Source organism: Ictidomys tridecemlineatus, unplaced genomic scaffold (assembly GCF_052094955.1).
Source record: "Ictidomys tridecemlineatus isolate mIctTri1 unplaced genomic scaffold, mIctTri1.hap1 Scaffold_522, whole genome shotgun sequence".
NCBI classification, from domain to species: Eukaryota; Metazoa; Chordata; class Mammalia; order Rodentia; family Sciuridae; genus Ictidomys; species Ictidomys tridecemlineatus.
Window position 1 is genome coordinate 214,719 of NW_027523431.1, and position 8,102 is coordinate 222,820.

Here is an 8,102-nt window from a genome sequence, read left to right on the forward strand (position 1 = left end):
AGGTTTGTTGAATTTTGTTGATACTTGCCCTGAACTAGCTTTCAACTATGAATAAATATACCTGAGCAGCTAGCTATGACAGAGGGCAAGATGGAAGCTCCCAACAGAGAATAATATGAACCAATGTTCTTTTTCCTGGAAGTGTCTTACTCTGATTTTTCTACTCCTTCTCATTTGCAGGCCCCACCTCCTTTGCCATAGGACTGAACTCACCACCTGGACTGGCCCATCAGGGAACTAAAACTTACCCAAAGTACCAAAGGATTCAAGGTGGACACTTGTTCCATATGGGGACCACACAAGTCCTGCAGTGGCCGACTGCTGTGAAAGAGAAGTGTCTCTCCATCTGACATCAAGAACTAAACAAGTCAGGTGTATATGCCAAATGTCTTCTTTGATATAAGGAGGGCAACAAAGAATAGAACAGGGAGGAAGTGCATGAGAAGAAGACCACCATTAAATAGGGATGAGAGGGGGCAGGGAAAGGGGGAGAAAAGGGAAATTGCATGGAAATGGAAGGAGACCCTCATTGTTATACAAAATTACATATAAGAGGAAGTGAGGGGGAATTGAAAAGAAAACAAGGAAGAGAAATGAATTACAGTAGATGGGTTGGAGAGAGAAGATGGGAGGGGAGGGAAGTGGGGATAGTAGAGGATAGGAAAGGCAACCCATATAATCCCTTGGTGCATGGATGGCAAGTGCTGATAAATGGAGTGACCATGGTTCTGGAAGATGATACTTTCAGTACAGGCTGCCATCCTGCTTCATGACCACCAAGTGAAAATGTCCTTGCCTAGTCTGTGCACATTTGGGGAGGAAAGAGAATTTTGTATTGTCATTCTCTAAATGAATACATTACCTTGACAAATTGTCTGACCACCTTGTTTACTTTTGATCAAGGATCTCATGAAACTAATGATGTAGAAAAGAATCCTTTGGTAGCTGCTACTATCCCTATATTCCTCGTGATGATACACCTCATATGCATACTATGTGGCTTTCACCTGCAGTGTCTTAGGCATATCTGTTCTTGAACAATATATCTGGTGCTGCAGAAAGGGAAACAATGAGACTGTTAATGCCCTGGGGTGCAGCTCAGTGGTAGAGCACCTGCCTGCCTTGCACAAGGCCCAGGTTTCAGTTCCCAGCCCCATGAAATAGAATGTTATTCTTATTGTGGACTAAGAACTTGAAAATATATTTTCAAAGAGTAGATGGAAGTCTGATCAGGGCCAATCACTCACCCCTGCCCACCCCAACTTCCTTCTTCAACTGTGCCCATTCTTCAACTGTGGACTGTGTCATATGTATATACTTTTTCCCCCCCCAGGACTGGGGATGGAACCCAAGACCTCATGCATGCTAGGCAAGCACTCTGTCACTGAGCTACATCCCCTGCCCTGTACGTACTTTTATTATCAAGCATTCTCCACATCTGTGCTACCTAATTCTAGGAAATACTTTTCATTTCATTGCTTCACATGAGCTCAGAGAGTCTTTCAAGAATAACCAAAACTTAAGTTTCAATAGGTGAGGGCTTGGTAGACTTGGGCATATAATTCTTGAAGTCTCCAAGGAAACATCAGTTCCCAACTCTTTGCAGACATGGTATCATTCTGCAGTCCCACTTCTTGCCTGAAGACCATAAACAAGAACATGGTTCCTAAGCTATAGAACTCAATGTGGTTCTGTTACAAAACACAGAGACTTGATTGGCCTTTGTCTTGGCACAGTAGCTCCAAGCTTGGAAGAAATACACCACAATGAGACATTAGATCTTGCAGCATTATTTCATCCCATTTGTACATTTTCTCTGTGATTTTGCAATCTTAGAGCATCTGAATAAGAGGTGGCAAAAGTCAGGGTTATAGATTTCCTGCTGGCATTGTTACAGATTATGAAAATGGAAAAACAATAGAGGCTCATACAATATGGCCTAGAATGGTAACATTTTCAAAAATACCATACTTTAAACATTTCTGTCAGGCCCCAAAGGAAAATTGTTTAATATGGTTTGGGTTTCAATTTGAGATGTCACATTGATGGACTGATATGGGTGGGAGGTTTGGGACTGAGGGTTATTTTGTTATTTACTAATAAATGAGATTACTTCATCACAAAAATATATCACAGCATTTCATTTTAATATTTGGCTTAGAAAAATTGGTGCTTCCCAACAGATGACAAAGTCCAATTTCTCATGCTATTGTAAAGATTGTTTTTTGTTTTTTTTCATTTGTTTTCAGACAGAAAAGAGACTCTTCTGAGCTGCTCCCCACATAGAATCTGAGTTGCTTTTTGTTTCCATATGGAGTATTGTTTTCCTCTCGGTGACATATGCAATGTTCAAGTGAATTGGCTACTGAGACATAAAGTGATTCATGAGGTCCCCTGAACCATTTGCTCTGAGGACACATCATGTCCTCCTGCAGATCCAGAAAGTGCCCAGAAATCCACAAAAAATATGCTGAAACCAAGCAGCTTCATTATAAATGGCACTACCTAGTCACCAAGCTGTGTCATCTCTTGCCATTTAAAATGAACAGGTGTTATTTTTGCTCTGAACTGGATTGCAAAACATCTAATTTTTTTTAGCTCCTTTTTGCCAGTTAAAATCCCATGAACAACAATACCTGAGCTACTTGCCAGAGTGCCAGAAATATTTGTTCTCCAAATCAAGCATGTAAGGATCTCAGAAGGTGAAGGATTTAGTCTGGCAGCATTCAAAGAATGGACTGGAAGGAGGGCCAGAGTTTCAAGGTGTTGGTCACTAAGAACCAACCTGTTGTGGCCACTCTGATTTCTCAGGGTGGGCCTGCAGTTAGAGAAGGCAGCTGTAAAAGGGTAATGGAGGTGTCATAGTTTCTGAGTGACAGATCACTATATATATATTTTTTACCCAGGTAACTCCCTACTCCTGAATTCTGCCATGCAACCAGACCTGACAGTGAGCCGAACATACAGTGGTCCCATCTGTCTACAGGACCTGCTGGACAAGGAACTCCTGACACAGTCCTCCCTCTTCAACCCTTTGTCGGACATCAAAGTCAAAGTGCAGAGCTCAATCATGGTTTCTTTGGGAGTGTCTGAGAGAGCCGAGTGCCACGGCAAGAATCACTCTGGGACATTTCCCCATGGAAACAATCGCAGCTTTAGTACAATGCATCCCCAAAATAAAACGCCATACATCCAAAATCTGGCATCACTCCCCACAAGGACAGAACTAAGGACAACTGGTGTCTTTGGCCATTTAGGAGGGTACTTAGTAATGCCAAATACAGGTGGGTGGTAAGTGTGTGCCTGTGTACTTTCCAGAGTTTGTTTAAATACTTCATATAATTATATCCTGTCAAAGTCATTTTAGGATGTTTATCATTCCTTTGTCAGAACAGAAATGCCACCACTCTACCGGTCTATTGGATTTACACAGCACACCAGGACCAAGGCTAAGATTAGGCTTTGTGATTATTATCTCAGAAAGCTTTAAATGCCTGTTACAGTTGGTAGCCATATTAGCTGAAACTGTCTAGGTAGTCCCCTGGGTTTAAGCCCCTTTGAAATATGTTACCTAGGGCATGATCAGGTAGCCCCAAAATCATTCTTTGGCATGACCACAACAAGTACCATGTTTATAGCTTTGCGTGGCTTATATGCTAGTAGATAATTTCATGCAATGACAGTCTCATTTCATCAGTAAATGACCTAATAAACACACTCAGTGTTCATAGACCTTGCTAAGGGTGTTCCTTCATGATGAGCAATGATGAATAGTCATTGCAAAGCTGCTCCTTTGAATTACCACTTCAGTTACTGGGCTGTGTTGTAAGCATAATTAAGTTCCAAGTATTTACTTTCTTTCTTTGGGTTGGAAGAGAGGAGATTTTCTTGATGATTTGCAGAACACATAAGGTGCCCAGCTCTTCTCACTTTTAAAATGACATCCTAACTGTGGATTAGTTTTTGGAGTTGCAGCCTGGGACTTAAGTGGGTAGCAGAATTTCACTTTGTCCCCTGAGTCCTAAGCAATGAGAATTGGGTAGTGTGCTGAATCACAGGGTGTTTGCCTGAGAGGGATGGGGCCATTGGATCTGCAAGCATCGTTAGATTAGCACAGATTCAAGGCTGTGGCAGGTTTCTCTCTAAAGTAAAGCTAACTAAAATTTTATCTCATAAAATAAAATCTGTAATAGGACTAGTCCAATATTATTGTTCTAGCCAACTGAACTCTCTAACAGTTTACTAACGTGAAACTCAACTTTTTCTTAAGTTGATGAATGTTGACTTGTTCATTCTCTCCCAAATTAATTACTTTCTTTAAACATCATTTCAAAATCTGTTTTACTTCTTTTAAATAACCCTCTAATGCCACCCTAATGATTATATTTGGATAAAATTCCAATCCTTCATACCTTTCTTGGTTAGCATTTTAGGACGTGAAAGGATCTTGGTTGAAATATGTGTGGGCATCACTGTATAAATGTTTGCATAGGATGTCACTCTTCTTTTGATGACTCAATGTAGAGTGAATCAGTCAACCATATTTACCAAGTACTCTCCCCGTAAGGTTTAATAAGTTACAAGGGTGTGTTCTGAATGAAGAAATGTAAAAGACACATCCCCTACTCTCTCAAAGAACAAGATACACACATCATAACTCATACAAAGTCATGCATTGAATCATTGTGCTTTCACCTTATGTCCTCATCCTAGTTTATGATTGGCATTGTCTCAGTAGTTATGAATTGAATAGGTTGGCAAGTACTCCTCCCTTCTCTTCCCTTTGTCATTTTATAATGTGTATTTATGTGTGTGTGTGTGTGTGTGTGTGTGTATGTACAAGTGTATCTTCTACACATATTGAAGGAATGCCAAGACCAACCCACTCATCAGCTATATTTATTTCATTAAAGAGAGTGAGGAGATTAAATCATAACGAACCCAAAGAGCTTTCTTTTCCTCCCCCTCTGACTTAACAAAGACCCAAGTTGAAAACAAAGAACTCTGATAGCTCTGTCAATGATTCCCACACACCTACTCTGTGAAAGGGGAATTTTCAAAGTTCTTGACAAGGAGGACTGAACAAGAGTCTATGAATGTGTTTGGGGAAAAATAAATGTGGGGAGTTGAAACATATCTCCTGTTATTTGCAGGATATAAATGCAAAATATGCCCTGGGGACAAAGAAAGCAACACATAGAAATCAGATTGCTCTAATGCCATCCATCCCAAATTGCCATATGGCACATGCTAGAAATCATGTACATTATGCAAAATATAAAACAGGAAACTCAGACAGGTGGTTCTGTTGTCATATTAAACAAATGGCTGTCAGAGTAGCAGGTGGATTTGTGGGGGAATATATTTTTCTTTGATCAGAGTTAACTAGTGAATGACATACTGAAAATGAATACTTCTTTAAGAACCATAGGCATAAAACTTTCCCACAGTGCCTCTCATTCTTCATAATATAACTTGCCAACAATACCACCTCCCTCTACAACCCTTGCCTTGATTGACTGTCTTCAGACTCTGCATACAATTTGCATGTTTGGGTAGGAGGAAGGAAGTATGTTTGACAGATAATAATAATAATCTAATTTCTGATTGAAGAAGAGGAAAAAATAGTTTAAAGCTCCAATTATCCTGTAGATTCTGGTTGAGTTTTGGAGTATCATAAATAATGTTTCAATCTAAGCCCAGGGAATAAAGCTGACTTGAAAGAAAAAAGACTTGATGTGCTGCCTAATAGCCCCTTTTCAGATAGCTTCATTCACATTCCTTTTCTTTGGATCTGGAAGTAGATCATTAAGCCATGATGATCTACACCAGACAACAAGATTTACAGCCTGGTGTTTTTACTAGGAATTTTTAATCCTCTTCATTTATACATATGTGTATGATCTGTTTAGTGTGTTGCTGCTCTGTGCAAGGCATTCTGCTAAGTGTTGTTGATGTGATGTGGCATTGTGAAGAGTAGGGGTTGCCTGTGTCTTTGTCATCATGGGCTAGAGAGCCTGAAGGGAAGGCAGCAGCAGAGAAAGTGATACGTCAAACTAAGACAAGGCACAATAACTAGGGCATGTTCAGGTTGACAACCAAACTCACCAAATATCCTCTGCATTGCAACTTATGTTCAACAGCAGGAAAGGATATCATAGAGGCCCCTTCTTTTGGCAACTCTGTTTAAGGAAAATTAGAAAATTCAAGGAGGCACCTTCCTGATTGGAGGTCCCTAAGTATGTTGGTTAGAGTTCTCCTACAACTGAAGTTAAGGTCCAGAATATAAATGGGTCTCCTTGCTGTAAGGCTGTGAGCAAGATTTAAATGTGCCTCATTCTTAGTGCTATTGAAAGATACTAATGATAACTAGCATGTTACTAAATATTGTTCATACATGTGAATCACAAATAACTTGTTTTGCAATGAGTCTTGCATTCCTCTACTGTATAGCTGCTAATATAGGCACATAGAAGGCTAACAAAAAACAAAATAACAATAAAAATTAAACTTGCAATCTCTAGATTTAAATTAGCAGCAGCAGCCTCAAAGATTTTTGTGTGATTAACTCTAATGAAAGAGATTTAAAAAACAGATGAGGAGATGCATTATTCAAAAAATAGCATTCCCTGAGATTTTATTATGTAAAGATTATATTATTACTCCATTTCATTTCTTTTTATAAACAAGAAACTACATTAAAAAGATTCTCAGCTCTTCCTAGACATCTCTCTTGGCCAGTGTGAAATATTTTCCTTATTGCATTCAAGAGAAGAGAGGGGACATTTAAAATGCAGTGTGATGTGACTTCCTATGCCTTTCCTCCTTGCATTATGTGATTTCGCTCATAACACTGCTGGGTTTTTTGCAATTTCACATTAATATGAATGTGGTTAAGGCACTTTTAGCTGAACTCTTTTAGCTTCTGTTTGGAAATTTAGGACCATATTGGTTACACAATAACCTAAAAGGTTCCTCAGCTTATCAGATGGTTTCATTTTTCCTAGTTTTCTTGGCAAACTGTGTAGGCCTCTGAGTACCACCTCATCTTGCTTTCTCATAACAGATTCACGCAAATCTTAGCTCACCCATCATCTCAGGTACATTTCTAGAAGTGAGTGGATACAAACAAGATAAATACATTTTAAAATTTGGGAGCAGATAAACTTATGTATCAATATTTTCAGATATGTTTTAAATTATATATATATATATATATATATATATATATATATATATATATATATATATATATATATATATATATATATATATATATAATTCCCAGATATGTGTGTGTGTGTGTGTATGAATACAAGTGACAATAAATGGGACTGAAAATTGATGCAACTACACTGGACCAATTGAAGATTTCTTTAAAAACTAGGAATGGAAACACTATTTGACCCAGTTATCCCACTCCTTAGTGTATATCCACAGGATAAAATCAGTCTACTACAGTGACATAGCCACATCAATGTTCACAGAAGCTCAATTCACAATAGCTAAGCTATGGAACCAACCTAGGTATCCATCAACAGATGAATGGATAAAGAAAATGTGTTATATATACACAATGGAATATTACTCAGCACAAAGAAGAATGACTTTATAACATTTGCTGGTAAATGAATGGATCTGGAGACTATCATACTAACTCAAAAAAGCCAAACCCAAAAAACCAGAGGTTGAATATTCTAACATGTGGATGCTAACACACAATGTTGTAGGTGGGGGTGGGCCATGAAAGTTCAGTGGATTAGACAAAGGAGAATGAAAGGCAGGGAGAGGGGATAGGAATAGGAAAGACAGTGGAATGAATCTGACATAACTTTCCTTGTACATATGTGAATATACCACAGTGAATCTCAGCATCATGTACATCCACAAGACTGGGATTAAAATGCAATATATTCTGTGATTGTACAAATACATCAAATAGGTTCTACTGCCATGTATAGCTAAAAAAACAAATGAATTTTTTTAAGAAGAGAGAAAGAAGAAAGAAAAACAAAATTCCTTTTCCTAGCATGTTAAAGGAGTTGTGGTTGGATGTGAAGATTTTCTCAATCTGCCATATTTCACTTTTGGTTCAGCTCCTG